Here is a 19,829-nt window from a genome sequence, read left to right on the forward strand (position 1 = left end):
TTGTTAGCTAAAAAATAAATATGTTCAAGCGAACACTAGCATATGTGATTATTTGCTAAATGTAATGTATAACCAACAGATAGGAATCCCTACACCACAAAGGTGCAACTTCAGTTAATACAAACAGTACATTTACTAACAATGTCTTGCAATGCTACCCTACAGCAAGAATCAAAACTTACCATAGTAAGAATGTTTTGTTATCTTCAAACTTACTCCACTGTATGCAAAGCTCTTCATACATGATCTTAAGTCACCAGGATTTACTGGTGTCGCTAATGTTAGATGCTGGTCGTAGCCGTCTTATGGGGAACTCCTTCAGATAACAATGTATACTTCAAACAATTTTGGGACATCCCTGCTGAGCCTTTAAAGCAGGGCCTCAGACTTCCATTCCAAATCTCAACCCCAATGACATCCTCAGCAGGATCCAGAGAATAATGAAGGCAGTGTCAAGAAACCAAAGGGTCTCCAACCTTCTCCAGCCTGCAAGCCCCTTTGGAATTCTGACGTGGTAGGTGCAGCCACAAAACAGCTGCCTAAAAAAAGGGCTGCCTCCTTTTACTTTCAGTCACACACTGAAGATCCTTGTGGTGTGGTGACAGCTTCTGTCAAAGCAACTGTTTTTTAAAAATCTGCATAGCCAATCAAATATCCAGTGGCCAGTCAAGCGCCTTGCTGGGCAACAGCCCATACCCACTTTCTAAAAGCAGAGGTTCTATGGCTTTCACAGGTACCACGTTGGGGGCGGGGACCCCCGGGCTAGTTTCTAGTGGAGGAAATTGTAGCTTAAGCCTCCCCTACTTTACCATCTCCGTGGCAAACTACTTTCTAAGCCGGGAGCTCCCAAACCCATTTTGTAACGGCCCAGAGAAGAGAGAACCAGCTGTTCATATTACTTATTTCCAGCAGGAGGAGAGAAAAGAAGCTGGAACAAGATAGTGACTTGCTTAGTGAGTTCATGACAGGTGAAATATGAATTGGAGATTTAGTGAGTTCACAACAGGTGAAATATGAATTGGAGATTTCCTGTTTCATAATACCTCTCAATGTCCTGTGAAGAATTTGAGACTGTCCATATCAGCCTAATTATTACGTACACCAATAAAAACTGTCCACTTAGAAGATTTTGTGGATAGCTCTTCCTTGTACTCCAGGTTGAAGTGACCACCATTAGGATGGTCATTAAGGTGGTTTGTCCAGGCTACCAAGAAGAAATGACAGCGTCCTCTTCTTCCTTAAACATGAAACTTCTATGTAGCACCAATGCTGAATCTGATTGCTATTTGTATAACCAAACTCCATTTTCCTGAATAAGGAAAGAATCCCTAAACCATTCTAACTATTAACAGGTGAAAACACCTAAAATCAAATGCATGTTGGGGGGGAAAGCTTTCAGGTGGAGTTGAATTTAAGACCATCAAAGCAAATCCCAGTTCCAATCAACCCATTCATTGCATAACATGGGTGAAAAAGCTTCAACATTTCTTCCAGGATTCATCTGTTACATCATCCCTGATACCGATGAATCAGCAACAAGTCATCTCTGTTCTTGCCTGTGTGGATAAGAAGAGAATTTGATTCAGTTGTTTCTCAATGAAAACACATTTTCCAGTCCACATTGCAATGATCAGTATTAGTCAAGGGTTTCTTCTTTCCATGTATCAGGCTATGATCTATCATGGCAGTCTGCCGCCAGTCAGCAAAACACCTCATGAATGAACATCTTATCTCAGCCACTGGAGTTAAGTCGATAAGCCAAGGCTGCTCTAGGTTAACACCATCAAATGATAAGACTAGACATTTCAACACATGAAGTGTTTGGGGATTCATTCAAAATACATGAAATGACATCACCACACTGAAATTCTCTGCTGGCGACAACAGCTTAAAAAAGCCGCACTGCGAGGTCACAAAGGATATTTTATCCATCACATCCTCCAAGGAGTTCAGGGAGGAATACAAGATTCGCCCCTGTTTTATCCTCACAGCTTCTCTGTGAAGTAGGTTTGACCCAGGAAGAATGACTGGCCCAAGGTCACCCTGTGACCTGCCTGGCCAAGTGGGGATTTGAACCCAGGTCCACCCAGCCCTAACTCAATACCCTCAATGTTGTTTCATGGAGGAAGCAAGGAAACATGCGGTGGGGGCTGCCAAGCCATGCGTGAGCCATAACATCTGGTTTGGCCAATGGTTTGCATGTACTTGGGTAAGATAACTATAGCCCATTTTCAAAATGGGAACTCATAATCACTGAGCTTCCGTTATAAATTTCTGCATACAACAAAATCATCCAGCTTAGACTTTTGTATTTTTACTAAAATGCTCATTGTGAATTTTTGCTGGATGGCTGATTTGCAAGCAGGTTTTTAAGCAGCCTAATGTTAAAGATGTAACTAATGAACATCCTGAGGGTTTTTTTTCCTTCCAATTTTATAGGCTATCAGTACCTTCACTCCCACTTGTTCCAGCTGAAATAAGCTATTCGTGCTACATTCATTGCTTAAAATAAGCCATGACTGAAGCCAATTATGCAACAAACTGCTTCAGAACTACTTTTCTATGAACCCTTCCTCGTTTGAATCCATAAGTTACTGGAGAAGTCTAGCTTGGCTTTGAGCAGCAAATTACTATATTCAGTTCATTACTGAAAACTCAGGGGTCAGAAAACTCAGGAGGAAGACCAATTTTTTCCCCCTTAACATCTGCTGCGTACAGAACTACCCACCATCTATTCACTTGCAGCTATTTATAGAACTACCCTGTTGACAGGCAATTTTAAAAGCAAAAAAATATATATCACATGATAAACTGTAACAATACATTTGGGAGAGGCCGTGGCTCAGTGGTAGAATGCAGCAGGTCCCAGGTTCAATCCCCAGCATCTCCAGTTAAAGGGACCCGGCAGGCAGGTGATGTGAAAGACCCCTGCCTGAGATCCTGGAGAGCCACTGCCAGTGTGAGTAGACAATACTGACTTTGATGGACCAAGGGTCTGATTCAGTATAAGGCAACTTCATGCATTTAAAATACCACTGGCAACAATTTGACCATCATTGCTTGAAGTTAAGCTAGACTTTTATTGTTTATGTTTCTCCTGACACGAGCCAGAGAAGGATCTTCATCCTCCCCTCTGGGGTTAAGAGAGAACTACTATACCCTTCGGTATTGGCCACTTAAAGCACCACCCAGCCTTAAGAGGGCAAAGCTAAGAAGGGAGGCTGCCAGATTCCATCCCATCCATATTCCATCCCGTCCTCCCATTCACGTGTTACCTCTTGCTCTGAACTACCGCATCAAAATCCGGAGTCAAAGTCTGTGCTGTAGCAATTTTGAGTATGCTGTTCAGGTGAGTCTCTGTAAGCGGTGAGTGTACTTTTGATTTATTAACATTCATGACAGAGAATAGCTGTTCACACACATACGTTGACCCAAACATAGACAAAATTTTAGCAGCAAAAGCCTTAAGTCGGGGGTAATCCGGACCCAAAGATTGGTAAAACTTGCTAAGGCCAACTTCAGAAAATTTATACTTGAGCATGGTGTCATGCTGCAGATCAATTATTTCCAGCTGCAGCTCATCTGGAACCTCATAGACATCCACAGAAAATGGATTACGGAAAATCCCAAATTCTCTGTGTAGGTTGCTGAAGGCAGAAAATCTTTCTTGGAATTCATTTCGGAGTTCAGAAATTTTCCCCCAGTACTTCTCTGTGGGTACGCAATCACCAGACAGAGATCTCATGGCGGGAAAGTGCACCAAGTTATTTTCTTTAAGTTGCCCTTCCCAAAGCTGAAGCTTCGACTCAAAGGCGGAAATGCCGTCGTTAAACTCTGTCACGACTTTGTTTCGACCCTGCATTGTTGTGTTGAGACAGTTCAGGTGTTCTGTGATATCCACTGTAAATGCAAGATCCTGAAGCCATTCGGTATCCAGTAATTCAGGGACAGCCTTCCCTTTCTTGTCCATGAACTCTTGTATTTCACGTCGCAGTTCATAGAAACATTTCAGTACAGCTCCGCGGCTGAACCATCGCACCTCACTATGGTAGGGTACCCCGTGTCCAATCATCTTTTCCTCCAGAAGACTGTTAAATTGCCTGCGGTTAAGGATGAAATTAGCAGTTTTTGTAACCACACTCAGCACATTGTCCAGCTTCAGAGTGTTGCCACACAGAGTTTCTTGGTGCAAAATGCAATGAAAACTTAAAAGCTGATGCTGTGGGTTTGCAGCTACCAATTTCTCCCTGAGTTTTGCAGCAACTCCAGCATTTTCCTCCACCATCTGTGGCGCTCCATTTGTGACCAGACTCACCACTTTGGCCCAGTTGATGCCTAATTTATCCAGAGCTCCAACCATGCTCTTGAAGATATCATCACCTGTGGTCGTGTCTGTCATTGGAACCATTTCCACAAATTCTTCCGTCACGTGCATCTTTTCATCAACTCCACGGATAAAAATGGCAAGCTGTGCCAAATCGGTAACATCTGTACTTTCATCGATTGCAACTGAAAAGGCAATAAAGGACTTAGCTTTTTCTACGAGTTGGCTCTTAAGATTGTCAGATAAATCACAAATTCTCTCTGCAACCATGTCTCTTGAGAGGCTTATATTTGCCAAAGCCTGCCGCTGATCTGGGCAGACTTCTTCTGCAGCCATGATCATACACTTCTTAACAAACTCCCCTTCTGAAAAGGGTTTTGATGAGACGGCTATTTCATGGGCAATCTTATAGCTGGCCTTAACTGCAGCATCACTCGCCTGATGTGACTTTTTAAACTGCGATTGCTGTTTTTTCAATGAGTGCTCAAGCTCAGAAACTTTTTCCTCCCTTAGTTTCCCAATGTATTTATCATACCTCACAGCATGATAAGTTTCATAGTGCCCTCGAACGTTGCTTTCGTTCGGAACAGGTATTTGCTGTGTACATATCAGGCAGGTTGGTTTCCCATTCTGTTCCACAGAAAAATAAAGATGTCTCCATTTTTTCTGGACAACATGGAACTCCGCATCCACTTTTCTCTTCTTGGTGAAGTCCATGATAACCGATATCTTCTGTTTCAAACAAGCAAAACAAGTCAATGCTGCAACAAAAGGAAAAGAGAAGGAAATTTTCAACAAGTGGGCCATTTATATCTGTTAAACCAGGTGGCACAGGTTTATGCCTGCCCATAATTACTCTGATGCAAACATCAGCTTGGAAAATGTGCATGTGATCTGAAGAGAGGGGATTCATTATCCCATATGTTGGAATGCCTCAATACAATTCTTACTGCAACCAATGGATTACTCCTATCTTAATCAAATTACTGCCACCGTAACAAAAGATGGATACAGACTCGAGAACAACATTGGCAGGAGCCAAGTATCTATCCACCATATTGTCCTTAAAGAAATAAAGGCTCCCCTTTTATTGCTCAAGACTGTTTTGGTCAAGGGAACTTGAAAAAAGGAGAAAGAATTAGGAACTGGGCCTGGGAAATGGTGCCTTCTCCTCCTTTTAAGGGCTGTTCAGAGAGTCTGCAGATTATGTTACATCAGGGACCAAAAAAGCCCCATACAGCTGAGAGATCGAAACAAGCTCTTTGCTGACAATTGAGCACAGAGACAAACCAGGGCCAGCTTGGTCTGGACAAGTTTCAGGCTGTTCCCCAGAGACCTGGCTGAGGCATGGGGGGGATTTGCTGGGCTCCCATTTCAACAGTTTCCATACAGGCAGAAAAATCTCTCTCTACCAGCAGGGCCATTTAGCTCAGTGAACAATCCCAAGCTTCTGTTTGAAGTGAATGGTGGCATCCCTGGACCCTTGTATACAAAAGGTATGGCCTGCTTTTTGGTTCTAAGTAACACCCCTCTCCCCATTTCCACTGCTTTCAAAATAAACAGATACTAAACACCCAGAGAAGGATTCGAATGCTGAAGCAGTAATCTAAGCATAAGTCAATCCATGTCATCCCTCTCATTCTGCTAAAATATTTCTTATGTGACGTTCCTGCTCCTTCATTTTTCACATACACCCCCACCACCACACACACAAGGTTCTCTGTGATAGAGGCAAGCAGCAACAGCTTTCCCTTTGCCAGAACCAACAGTTGCTGCCTGGAGCAGGCAGCAACTGAAGAGTTGGTTTTTATATGCTGACTTTCTCTACCACTTAAGGCAGAATCAAACCGGCTTACAATCCCCTTCCCTTCCCCTCCCCACAACAGACACCCTGTGAGGTATCTGGGGCTGAGATTGCTCTAAGAGATTTGTGACTAGCCCAAGGTCACCCAGCTGGCTTTGTGTGTAGGAGTGGGGAAACCAGCCTGGTTCAGCAGGATAATGCTGCTGCAGTTGTCTCATTGTGGGTTTCCTACAGGCACTTGGTTGGCCACTGTGTGAACAGACGGCTGGACTTGATGGACCTTGGTCTGATCCGGCATGGCTTTTCTTATGTTCTCATTAGCATCTGCCACTCATGTGGAGAAGAGTTGGTTTTTATATGCTGACTTTCTCTACCACTTAAGGGAGACTCAAACGGGCTTACAATCACCTTCCCCTCCCCTCCCCACAACAGACACCCTGTGAGGTAGGTGAAGCTGAATGTGACTAGCCCAAGGTCACCCAGCTGGCTTCATGTGTAGGAGTGGGGAAACAAATCCAGTTCACCAGATTAGCCTCCACCACTCATGTGGAGGAGTGCGGGAATCAAACCTAATTCTCCAGATTAGAGTCCACCGCTCTTAACCACTACACTAGAACCAGCCATTCTACTCATGAACAAAGAGCAGCATGCCTCCAGCAGTCCTACTCTACTCATGAGTATCCTCACTGCAGCCCAAGATGCCTGCACCAGTAAGTAGAAACAAGGAAACCCTGCCCCCTCCCCCACCCTGCACCTCCAATTTACCCTCTTCCAAGAACGGAAGCTCCTCTCGTCCTGGAAAGCGACACTCCACATGGGATAAAAGAAAGCCGGCCAACTGCACATGCTGTAAAGGAGAGTGCGGCTTTTCACGCTTTCCTTTTAAAACAGGCTACAAAACCAGAGGGAAGTCTCTCTCTCTGCTAATGACAAAGCCTGCATCACTCCCCGCTCCCAAACTGGGGCAAGGTCATTCGGGATTGGCCAGCTGGGTTTTGAGCAAGGAGCCTCCGCTGGTAAAAACTCTGTAAAAGACTAAGCTAACCCATCCTTTAACCCAGCAGCCTCCAGCCTTTTCCCCAGGTGCTCGTAAGAACATAAGAAAGGCCCTGGATCAGACCAATGGCCCATCAAGTCCAGCAGTCTGTTCACACAGTGGTCAACTAGGTGCCTCTAGGAAGCCACTAACAAGACGAGTGCAGCAGCACCATCCTGCCTGTGTTCCACTGCACCCAAAATAATAGGCATGCTCCTCTGATACTAGAGAATAGGTATGCAGCATGACTAGTATCCATTCTAACTAACAGCCATGAATACCCCTCTCCTCCATGAATATGTCCACTCTCCTCTTAAAGCCCTCCAAGCTGGCAGCCATCACCACTTCCTGGGGCAGGGAGTTCCACAATTTAACTATGCGTTGTGTGAAAAAATACTTCCTTTTATCTGTTTTGAATCTCTCACCCTCCAGCTTTAGCAGATGATCCCGTGTTCTAGTATTATGGGAGTGGGAGAAAAACTTCTCCCTGTCCACTCTTTCCAAACCATGCATAATTTTATAGACCTCTATGATGTCTCCCCTCAGCCGCCTTCTTTCCAAGCTAAACAGCCCTAAGAGTCTTAACCGCTCCCCATAGGACAGTTGCTCTAGTCCCCTAATCATTTTGGTTGCTCTTTTCTGCATCTTTTCTCGTGGGGCGGATAAGAGCTCTAAAGGGGTTGGATCAGCCCTGCAGGCCCACCTAGCCCCTCCCAATTTCTAAAAGTACTTGGGCACCAGGAGAAGAGTCAGCAGGCACTAGTGCACCCATGGGCACCACATTGGGGACCCCTGCTCTATTGCGTCTTCCCAATTGGGCCAAACATGAATTTCCCTATACAGCTTTCCCTATCCTGAGACACCTTTAATAAAGGGTTCTTTGGACAACTCCAGCACCCTCAAGCATCAGTCGTCTTTCCCCCCACCTGTCTTCTACCACCACGTCCCTCAATATTCGATTTTCAAAGTGAGAGGTAGCAAGCCACGCACAGACATGAAGCCCTTCCTCTCATCTCAGACGAAAGGATGCCAACCACAATTACTTACTCCCTGCCTTTCCCCAGTGCCCCCTGCCCACACACACACACACACACAGGCCCTAACCAGACCCAGCTGTACAAACATCGCTACACCACGTGGCTTCATACCTTTTTTTCTGGGAGTCAGTTACAAAAGAAGCAGGTTTTGAGGAAAATCTGACTATCCTTTGCTCTGGAAACATTAAGCAGAGGTTAGGGGATGAACCTGCTCCCCCCAAAACTCCCTCTTCTTCATAACCAATTAAAGTTCAGGAACCCTTTCTGGCATTATATCAGAAAAAAAAAGAAGAAGGGGGGGGGAATCTGATGGAACTCAACCAAAATGCTGATTACAAACCAAAGAGGTTGAGCTGAAAAATGCTAAATTACAAATATATAAATTTTAAAAAGGTGCACATATAGATTAAAAACATGAAACTCTTAGTAGAAACTTACACATTCAATATATACAAACAAACAACTGTGATGTACAATCTTTCATTGACCAATATGAGATCCAAAAAGGACCAGACGTGTTTCAGCTGGAAAGGCCTTCCTCAGTGGTCAGTATAGAATTATAACTTATCACACATCCTAATAATATAATCATATCATAACAGGCACTAAGAAATATCTAAAAGCCCTTCTAGTACAGTGAAGTTCCCTGTAAATTTCTTTACTTCTTATATGCTAAAACCTGGCTTCACTGTCTCACCTTTTGTTGTATGCCGGGCTCTTAAGGATGTGGATACATCAAGCAGTGTATTAGGTCGAGAGCCACAGATTCCGTCTGGCCTTGGTCAAATCCTCTCTCCAGCCTTCAATCCCAAACAGAATCATGGACTAATTGTATGCGAGGAATTTCTGCCACAAACTTACCACCTGGCCACAAATATGTACTTTCAGTCTAAGATGGGGAAGCTGCAAGGACCACTGGGAAGAATTAGTGCGGGGGAGGGGGGAAAATGGAGAACTCAAGGCCACCACTCAAGAGGTCAACACTAGACTAGGCATTCTAGAGGGCTATTATCAAGTATGTAGCATGGCGCTGAAGCAATACATGTGTTAATATGTATTCAATATTAGAACGCAGGTCATCTGCTGAAGCTGGAGGGTGAGATTCAAAACAGATAAAAGGAAGTATTTATTCACACAACGCTTAGTTAAATTACACCCAGGATGTAGTGATGGCTGCCGACTTGGAAAGCTTTAAGAGGGGAGTGGACATGTTCATGGAGAAGAGGGCTATCCATGGCTACCAGTCAAAATGAATACTAGTCATGATGCATACCTATCCTCTCCAGGATCAGAGGAGCATGCCTATTCTGTAACGCTGCTGCAGTCGTCTTGTTTGGGGGTTTCCTAGAGGCACCTGGTTGGCCACTGTGTGAACTGACCGCTGGACTTGATGGGCCATGGTCTGATCCAGCAGGGCCTTTCTTATGTTTTTATTAACCATCACATGGCACCTTTTCTGAATAAAAAACATACTTCTTGATAGCACACAAACAATTTAAGTGCCTCAACAAGGCATCTATAGTCCATTTCAGTACTGATGGGGGTACAACTGAAGGCGGGGAGGGAGACGCTGGCAAGAAAATGGAATTATATATAGATTTTATTGTTATTGGGGACAATTACCCTGTGTTAGGTATCAATTGCTTCTTGGGGAAAGGAGGGCTTCAAAGACAGAAAATAGCAGCACTGCACACTTGTTTAGAAGGCCAGACCCAGGCATAAGAGGCAGAGACCATCAGGCAGTGGTACTGGGAGGGTAACAGAACATGACAAGGGGACCCACAAGGGAGTGGATATTGCACACCCCATACACTTGATCTCCCCCTTTCACAACTCTCCTGCCATATACTTTCCTTCTTCCCAGACTCAAGCTGAGGTGTACTTTTTAAAATTACTTTGGGGTAATTTGTTACAAGAGATAAAAAGACAGAAAGTCCCCAAAGAGCTTTAAAAATTAAAGGATAAAAGGGGTTGTGCTTGATGGAAACACCACTTAACTGAGAGCCAGCGTGTTGTAGTGGTTAGGAGTGGTGGTCTAATCTGGAGAACCAGGTTTGATTCCCCGCTCCTCAACATGAAGCCTGCTGGGTTACCTTGGGCCAGTCACAGTTCTCTCTGAACGCTCTCAGCCCCATCTACTTCACAAGACTGTTATGGGGAGAGGAAGTCCAAGGCAATTGTAAGCCGCTTTGAGACTTAGGTAGAGAAAGAGGAAGAAGAGGTGGTTTTTATATGCCAACTTTCTCTACCACTTAAGAATCAAACCAGCTTACAATCACCTTCCCCTTCCCTCCCCACAACAGACACCCTGTGAGGTAGGGGAGGCTGAGAGAGTGTGACTAGCCCACGGCCACCAGCTGGCTTCATGTGGAGGAGTGGGGAAACAAATCCACTTCACCAGATTAGCCTCTGCTGCTCATATGGAGTGGGGAATCAAACCCAGTTCTCCAGATCAGGCTCCAACTCTCCAAACCACTGCTTTTAACCATTATGCCACACTGGTAGAGAAAAAGCGGAGCACAAAAAACAACTCTTCTGCTTCTTTCCATAATGCCAAGCAGATTTTGGTAGTGGAGTTCTGAATAGACCCCAAAGAACAAAGACTAGTCAGGAGATTGCTAAGAGGAGAGACCAATACCCTGAACTGGCAGACAGGATGTACTAAAGTTTTTGTCTGGGAAAGAGGAAAGGGTGAATTTTCACAGCACTGTACAAAAAGCCACATCAGTTCTTACCTTTTAACAAGGATACCTATTCAACTGCTATTTTTATGTGCGTTCAACTACAGTATATTTTTCTCAGGAGGCCACACTTCTAAGCAGGCAAACTATTGTTCGCAACGCAGCCACAGTCCTTCCTAAAGAGGAAGGGGGGAAGCAAGATTAATAGGTGTTTGACTAATGTTGCCACTGTTGCTCATATATACCAGCCAATAGCTCCTGAAGCTATGGAATTCAGCTTGTAACAGTTAAACAAATGGCAAGAGTATGTGCAAATATGTATCAAGGACAAATAAGAACAAAAGGATAACATTTTGTAACATTTAGTTAAAAAGTTGCACTCCATGGCCTTAGCATTCCCACTTTGCTAAACCTTGCATGTGGCTTGTTGGAGCCAACACTGCTGGGAAGCTTTCCTCCCATTTCCCCACAACATTGTGGCACTTCCGTGAACATCCCAGTTTCTCCCGCCTTTTCTGCAACGTTTTGGCAACAGTTGCTGCAGGGCAGCTTCCGAGTGCGAGAGGGGGCCAGATATTCCTGGCTTCACTCACTTTTGCCGAGCGTTTCCCCTGCCACCAAAGGGGCTTTTTGGAGTTTTGTATGGTAACTGACATGGCGTTGCATTAGTATATTAATTAGCAGCTGGGAAATCTCAGAAAGAGGATATGTCATGGAGGGGGGGGTTTTACCAGGGAAACAATCCATGGGGAAACAGTTACTGCTCCGCAAGACTGGCAGCCACAACAGCAAAGCAGCAAAGCCCCGAAGAACCATTACCACGTGGAGCAGGCCCTCTAGTCTGCAGGCAATATGGCCTCGGCAGCGTAGTGGTAAACAGGGGTTCGTGGGGGAAATAGAGACCCGAACCATTATTTCAAGAAAACAAGTTTATTCTGGCAACTGCGACCCAGAGGCCCTAGCGGGCAGAAATCTCTGAGCCCCGATTGTACTGAGGAAAGGATATTTATCCAAATTCAAGTTATGACGGTACATCAACATTCTGTACATACCTGATTGTATTACAGACAGAAAGGCGACTCAGTACAGTTGCATCCAGTTTCTCCTATCGTTGTTTATAGTTCACTCTGACACTCCATGGGTGAAAACGCACGGTCGCTTGAGCCTCCTTTCTTCCCTGTTCCAGCCCGGATTCAGCCAGGATCGAACGCACGACTGTGCGTTCGATCCTGGCTGAATCTGGGCTGGAACAGGGAAGAAAGGAGGCTCAAGCGACCGTGCGTTTTCGCCCCATGACTCTTAACCCACTTACTTAAAGCACACAGAGAGCCAGCCTGTATCTAGGTAGACATCCCTTCCCCCAGCTTCCCTAGCAGTCTGGATGCCAATTATTACCGGGAGATCCGTTGGGCCACTGTTACAGTAGATTGCCATGCTCCCTAATGCCAGGGCCAGTTGCCCCCCCCCCCCAAGCAGCAACCGTGCGTCTCTGCAAGGTGGGAGCTCGGACCCAGCATCAGGCCGCCGAGACCGACAACGGGGGGCTGTCTCCCGCGACAGGATCCGAAAGCAGGGAGCGACGGCCCTGCCCCGGGTTTTAAGCGGGAGGGACGCTCTTCCCTCCTGTGTTGCCACCCTAAAGCACGGGCCGCTTCGGATGGGCACAGTTGGAAGGGATTGCAAGGGTGGAAACGAACCAAGCGCCCCCCCCGGGGAGGGGGGAAGGTCTCCGTTGCCTTTAAGCGGTCCCCGACCACGTTCGCCCCCACTACGACCCCCCTCCCAGCTTCACCAACTGCGTGGAGACCTGCGCCCCCCCCCTCCCCACTGATATGGCCCTGCGCCCCACAGCCCCGTGGCTGAAGCTCGGACCATCCCCACCCACACTCACCACTTAAGAGGTCTGGAAAGGAAGAAGCGGGCCAGCCTGGGCGTTTATATAGTGTGTGTGTGTGTGGGGGGGTGATGGACCACGATCCCGCGAGACTAGGCAGCCCGGCGCGTGCGTGCAGCCCTTCGGAATGGTGCCTCTTGCAGAGATGGGTGGCTCGTTCTCGCGCGCGTTGGTTCCCGCCGCGCAGCTGATTGGTGGGTCGGTGGGAGGGGGCGGGAAAGAAAGGGTTAATTGGTTCCTCGCCGCAGCCCCGAAGAAATTGTGGCTCGTGCAAACTGGAATCGTTCGGTGCGGGGAGGGAAATGCGCAGGTTTCCGTGGAGGGAATTTCCCCTGGTGACCCGGGAAACAATCCATGGGGAAACAGGGCCAGAGTCCAGGAGCACCTTCAAGACTCACAAAAGTATTTCCTGGCAGGGTGTGAGCTTTCGTGAGCCGCAGCTCACCTCTTCAGATACAGCTAGAATGTGAATCCATCTGTCTTTAAGCAGAGGAGAGTGAATTCAGACAAGCATTCGTATGTCAATGTTAACAGTATGTCAATGTGAATAGCAGGCGTGATGGGATGAGGTGTGGTCTGCAGAAGAGTCTGTGATGTCCAGGGGAGAGATGGGTGTGGAGAAATCAGCATTGGGAATGAGCCATGAATGCAAGGTCTTTATTCAGCCCAGGTAAATGCATTGACTTTAGTCTGAATAACAACTGTAATTCAGTTTCTCTTTCCAATCTCCCTTTGAAATTCCTTTGAAAGAGAACTACTCTTAAATCTGCAACAGAGTGTCCTGGAAGGTTGAAGTGTTCTCCCACTGGTTTTTGAATATTGTGGTTTCTGATGTCAGACTTATGTCCGTTTAATCTTTGTCTAAGAGACTGACCTGTTTGTCCGATGTAGATTGTGGAAGGGCATCGCTGGCATGTGATGGCATAAATCACATTAGAAGATGAGCAGGAGTATGAACCTGAGATAGTATGGCTGACGTTGGTGGGTCCAGAGATGATGTTCCTGGAATCTATATGAGGGCAAAGTTGGCACCTTGGTTTGTTGCAGGCCTTGGTGCCAGAGTCCACTCTTGCCCTTTTCTACTACTGCAGACAGACTAACACGGCTACCCACTGTGAATTATCTTCATGGGGAAACAGTTACTGCTCCGCAAGTCTGGCAGCCACAACAACAGCAGGAAATTTTCTTTCATTGAAAAGTTTGCCCTTCCTGCAAAGATAAAAAAAGTACATTGTTTCGTGTTGTTGTCCGTATGTTGCATATGGGAAGGGGATGTGCCTGCAAGAGCGTGCTTCGTAGGAACCCTGCGTAGGGGAGGGGCTGTGGCTCAGTGGTAGAGCATCTGCTTGGCACGCAGAAGGTCCCAGATTCAATCCCCGGCATCTCCAGTTGAAAGGGACTAGGCAAGTGTGTGTGTTAAGTGCCGTCACGTCGCTTCCGACTCGTGGCGACCCTATGAATGAAAGTCCTCCAAAATGTGCTATCTTTGACAGCCTTGCTCAAGTAGCTCAAACTTCCTCAAGTTTGACAGCCTAGGCAAGTAGGTGATAAGAAAGACCCCTGCCTGAGACCCTGGAGAGCCGCTGCCGGTCTGAGTAGACAATACTGACGTCGATGGACCAAGTATAAGGCAGCTTCGTGTGTTAGAGATGTGGGAAGATTGTCGAAATGTGTAGGGAAGAGGGAGAGCTGAAGCTTTGACAACTCTATAAAATAATAAATAAATAAAGCGCTACCATTAGGGTTGCCAACCTCCAGGTGGTGGCTGGCGATCTCCCACTATTAAGACTGATCTCCAGGCGATAGAAATCAGTTCCCCTGGAGAAAATGGCTGTTTTGGCAATTGGACTCTATGGCAAGTTCCTCCCTTCTCCAAACCCTGTCCTTCTCAGTCTCCGCCCCCAAAATCTCCAGGTATTTCCCAACCTGGAGCCAGCAACCCTAAATACCATATGTAATTAGATGGTATTTTTTTGTGATTACGTTTGACTTTAAACAAATCATTTTAACATTGTGTCTGCCTGGTTTAGTGTGTTGGACTAGGAACTGGGAGACCCAGATTCAAATCCCCATTTTGCTTGCTGGATGACCTTGGGCCAGTCGTACACTCTGTCAACCTAACCTACCTCACAGGGTTGTTCTGAGGATAAAATGGAGAAGGAGAGAACAATGATATAACGGCTCAGAAAGATGGCTTAATAAAGGGAACAGGAGTGCACATTATGCTAGTGTGTATAGTATGTATTGCCCTGACCTGGATTGCCCAGGCTAGCCTAATCAAATCAAATTTCAGAAGCTGAACAGGGTCAACCCTGGCTCATATTTGGATGGGAGACCACCAAGAAAGTTGCTATGTGGAGCAGGCAATAGCAAACCACCTCTTAACATCTCTTTCCCTGAAAGCCCTATGGATTTGCCATCTCTGCTATTAATTGATGAAAACATTTTTAATAGTATGTATTATTAGTTGCTGTATGCATGATCTTGTTCTTAATGCACTGTACTTCTACTAACGGAATACCATTTTCTGCATTGTTTAACATGCCCCGTTTAATACTTGTGCTTTTTGAGCTTTCTGTTTTGCACTGATTGCATTGTGTAAGCTGCCTTGACCCCCGATGAGAAAGGCAAACTGTAAAGAATGTAAATAAAATTATAGATCAGGAAGGGCTGGGGAATGACAGGTTTACAACAGCCCTATCAAAGAGTGCTGGAAAGTACTGTCAGGCGGCTGCTGCTGACTTATGGAAACTCCGTAGGGTTTTCAAGGCAAGAGATGAACAAAGGCTGTTTGCCATTGCCTACTAGCTGTATCTGAAGAAGTGAGCTGTGGCTCACGAAAGCTCATACCCTACCAGAAAATATTTTTGTTAGTCTTTAAGGTGCTACTGGACTCTTGCCCTTTTTGACTACTGCCATTGCCTACCTCTGTGTTGCAACCCTGGATTCTCTTTGGATGTTTCCCATCCAAGTACTAACCAGGGCTGACCCTTCTTTGCTTCTGAGATCTGATGAGACCAGGCTAGCCTGGGCCATCTAGATCAGGGCCCTAACAAGTAGCCCATCAAGTCTGTTCTTAATATATCTATAGTATGCGGGGAGGAGTAATTATTTGTATTGTGTTACAACTTTGTATTACAATTTCCCCCATGTCACGTGAAAACTAGAGGATTCAACCCCAAAACTCACTTGCATGCAGACATGGTGTGCTCCAGCCAATTGCATGCCTCTCTTGTGACCAGTGGGGAATTTTAATTTAATTAATTAATTAAATGGGCACTCGTTGAAACATTGTGATCCTACCTTTCTGTCGAAGTACCCTCCAAGGAGGCTTACAAATCCAATGAAAATGGGCATACAGCAGTAAATCATCCAGAACAGACTCCCAGCTAAGAGCCAAACGTCTGTATTTATTCTAAGTAAAATAACATTAAATTAGAAGTGGGCTAAATCTTATATTTATATTGTAATATATTGTAAGTATTATTGTTGGAAGCAGCCCTGAGTCCTGCCTGGCTGAGAAAGGGCGAGGTATAAATCAGATAAATAAAAAAACCAGAGAGGGGTGTAGGCATTATTAACTCTGTTGCTTTCACCTTGCTAAGAACTCAGGTCCAGAGTCGCTGGTTGCTGATTAGCTGTGTGCAAAGCAGGAGTGCAATGAATTCTCAGTGTCCTGACAAAGTTCCCATTGAGTTTATTATCCTCAGTAGGATAATACTGGGTTTATTATAGTTTATTACTCTCATAAGCCTCCAATCAGAGGTTCTGTGCTTTTGCTAATGCTTGGCAGGCAGAAAATCAACAAGCACAGGTTTTTGTTGAATGGAAACGTAGTGACTGGAAAGCTGCTATTGTGAATTTTGCCTGTTGAGCTACCCTGTTAAAGATGGAGCTTCTGCCATTCGGGGGGGGGGAACCATAGCAATAACACATAACATGCACTAAAGAAAGGCTTTATATGTGTGACCCGACAGAGATAATTAAAATACTTGGAAGAGGTCAGTCCTTCTTCCCTGATTGCTTTTCTGAGTATTTTGTAGGCACTGGGTGCCTTTTAAACGATAAAAACGAACGTATTTTGTCCTTTGATTATCTAGGTACAGGATGTATCAGCTATCCAGCTGATATCCATTTAGGACACTAGAATGGCCTGACCACAATCAGTCAAGTACCAGATTGTCCTCCTTAAGGCTTGTGTGTAATGAAGCTGACATTGGGCGAATTTTGACTTCATCTGTTTTGTGGTTGAAGTTTATGGAAATTAGAGGTTTGGACTAATGTGGGGATATTATTCAGGACACCTGAATAAAGAATTAAAGAATGAAAAGGCTCCGAGGACAACTGCTGGAGAGGAAAGATCAGTCTTATTGTAAGGAATAGTGAATGAAGTAGTGGAATATCGTGTAGGTTTTTTTGAAAATAAATAAAAATGCAGTAAATAAATAGTTTTCATGTATACCCCACTTTTCTCTGCAATGGGGACTCAAAGCATCTTACATCATTCTCCCCTCCTGCATTTTATCCTCACAGCAACCCTGTGAGGTAGGTTAGGCTGAGAGAATGTGACTGACCCAAGTTCTCCCAGGAAGTTTCCATAGCAAAGTGGGGCTTTAAACATGGATGTCCCAGATCCTAACCCAGCTCTCTAACCACTACACTACAGCACACTGACCTGATGAGAGAGAGGGAGAGAGAATGCATTAATGAAAAAAGTTAAAACATTTCTAGCATTGATTCCAGCTGTACAGTTGTTGTAAATAGATAAGTATTTGTGCAATGGTTTTTTCTTTTTCTTTTGTAATAAGGGATTAACAGTGCTATCATAAGCTCCAATGGATTTAGAAGGGTGTCTTTTTGCTTAGGGTGGCACTGTTAAATCTATATGGATGTGATCTTTTTGAAACCCAAGTTTCAACCTTGGTGGTCTACCCTAACAATGCAGCCGGGAGGGGGGGCAGGAGCAATAAATAACAAACTTGCTTGATTCTTTAGAATTTGCCTAATATTCAGCTGAAATTGGGGGTGAGAGGCAAAGGGAAAGCTTGAAGAAAAAAGAACAGTTAAAATTTCTTAAATCATTTATAGCTTTTTTTTTCCTGTTGTGTTGGAAAGAATAAAATCTCCCTGAGGTCTGGTTATCTATAACATCTTGCCCAGACTGGTACTTTCCTCACCTGAGTAAAAAAAAGGATGTCTGTACAGTCCATTTTACCACAGTAATATTTGGGAATAATCTCGGGAACTCCTGGTCAGGCACTGAAATTTGTCAAAAACCCAGCTCCTAGATATGCTGTAATTCTGAGCTCAGTTTCATTTTGCATTTCTGATGGAGAAATTATTTAGAATAACAATTCATTTAAATAAGGAATTCCTATTTATGGGAGTAATAGGTAATAATAAAATAGACAGGAAAAGTCAAGATTTATTTAAAGCTATGATATTAGCGGGCCAGGCAGTGATAGCAGCGGGTTAGAAAGATTATGACAAGTGGTCAATGGAAAAGTGGAACAATTATCTTTCCGATCAGGTTCAATCCGAAGTTATTGCACGTATAACCCAAGATGATAAGTGGGAAAATAAAATATAGGATATTAAAGAAAAATGATCAAGTTATATGGAATGGATAAAAAAAGAAGAAGCCAATTCGCACATGGCATATAAAATGGAAAGATTGTGCTCATGGTTAAAACTGTAAAGGGAGCCTTTGGTCTGAGGGGGGAAGTTGAGGGTGGGGGGGAGGGAAGGGGAAAAAGAGGTAAACTAAATGTATAAGAAGATATATTGTTTATAAAATTTTCTCTCATAAAATAAAATAAAAAAGTTTCATTTTGCATTTCTTACATTTAAAATTTTTTAGTGTGAAAACACACCGTTCCCATTAAAGACATGTAGCCAGATAAGTAAGAAGGGGTCATTTTCTTAGGGACCGAGATGTGCTGCCCAGAGAGAGGCAGAAACCTATGCCGCAGCAAACCAAAAACTGTATTAGGTAGCGGGCTGCGTGTGTCCTGTTGCTGTTATAGTTCAAGGCAAGTCAGCTGTGCTTGGGCCCCCTTTATTCTTCCATGCCTCTGGTTTAAACAGTGAATAAATTGACATTTTTGCTGTCAATGGAAGCACATAACAGAGCGACAAAGGAGAGGCTGTTACAAAAAGGTGACATCTTGGCCTTGCCGCTGCAATCCACGCTCTCATAAAAAGTAGTTTGAGATTGACAGGTCAATCATATATTCAACAAAAATGAGACTGTTGATGAATAAAGGACTTTCCCCCTTTCTAAAGTCATAGATGCAATTATAGCGCAGACGCTTACAACTCATTGCTGAAACCTGCGGTGGCCAGGGATGGCGTGGTCGCGGCACCACCACAATGCCTCCATCGAGGTTTTGTGGCTGCTGCAGGGGGGGAAGGGGCATTTTTTTCCTAATTTTTTTTTAAAGGGGGGGGAAGCCCCATAGAGAACAGTGATGCTGCACCAACAAAAAGCTGGCGCAGCACCACTGTTTCAAAAGGGGGCGTTCCTGGGCTGAAAGGGCTGCCCCGGGAACGCCTCCTGGGATTGCCAGTCAAGGACTTGCGCTGGCTGGCAGGGGGCCAAGCCAGCGTCCTAGGGCCACATTGCCATGGCTGTCCAGGGGGGCCGGCGCAAGTGGCACTAAGCTGGCATCCGTGCCCGTTTGCATGGCGCAAGTGGCATGGACACCAGCGTTGGGGTCCATCGCCTCCTAAGGCGATTTGGCCCCCTACCTCAGGAATGAACTCTTAGGGAACAGTTTTATACCTGCTGGTGGTGAAAGTGTAAAAATCTACCTCAGTCCCACTGGACAACCTGTAGGCTGTAGCAGTATGGAAAAGATTGCCTTCCTCAAAGAAGCTCTCTGCATGATCATATGCATACTTAATCAGAAGGAAGTCCCACTGAGTTCAGTGGGTCTTCTTCCCAGGTAAGGGTGCCTAGGATCACAGCTTTGCAAGAGTATTGCTCTGCTTAGTACAGCACAGGTAGAGTGGTATACATCCGGGTACTGCCCTGCTCAAGATCTGCTTAGT

At 45.1% G+C, this 19,829-nt stretch overlaps 2 non-coding genes across 2 annotated transcripts; both read right to left on the reverse strand.

The window, feature by feature from the left end:
• Positions 1-3,086: 3,086 nt before the first annotated feature.
• LOC130483152 (small nucleolar RNA SNORA26) lies at positions 3,087-3,206 on the reverse strand. Its single transcript, XR_008933574.1, has one exon. It is a non-coding gene; the product is annotated as a small nucleolar RNA SNORA26 (small nucleolar RNA).
• Positions 3,207-12,424: 9,218 nt separating this feature from the next.
• LOC130483153 (small nucleolar RNA SNORA26) lies at positions 12,425-12,547 on the reverse strand. The gene has a single exon (XR_008933575.1). It is a non-coding gene; the product is annotated as a small nucleolar RNA SNORA26 (small nucleolar RNA).
• Between the last annotated feature and the right edge of the window lie 7,282 nt (positions 12,548-19,829).

Source organism: Euleptes europaea, chromosome 9, assembly GCF_029931775.1.
Source record: "Euleptes europaea isolate rEulEur1 chromosome 9, rEulEur1.hap1, whole genome shotgun sequence".
In the NCBI taxonomy this organism is placed as follows: Eukaryota; Metazoa; Chordata; class Lepidosauria; order Squamata; family Sphaerodactylidae; genus Euleptes; species Euleptes europaea.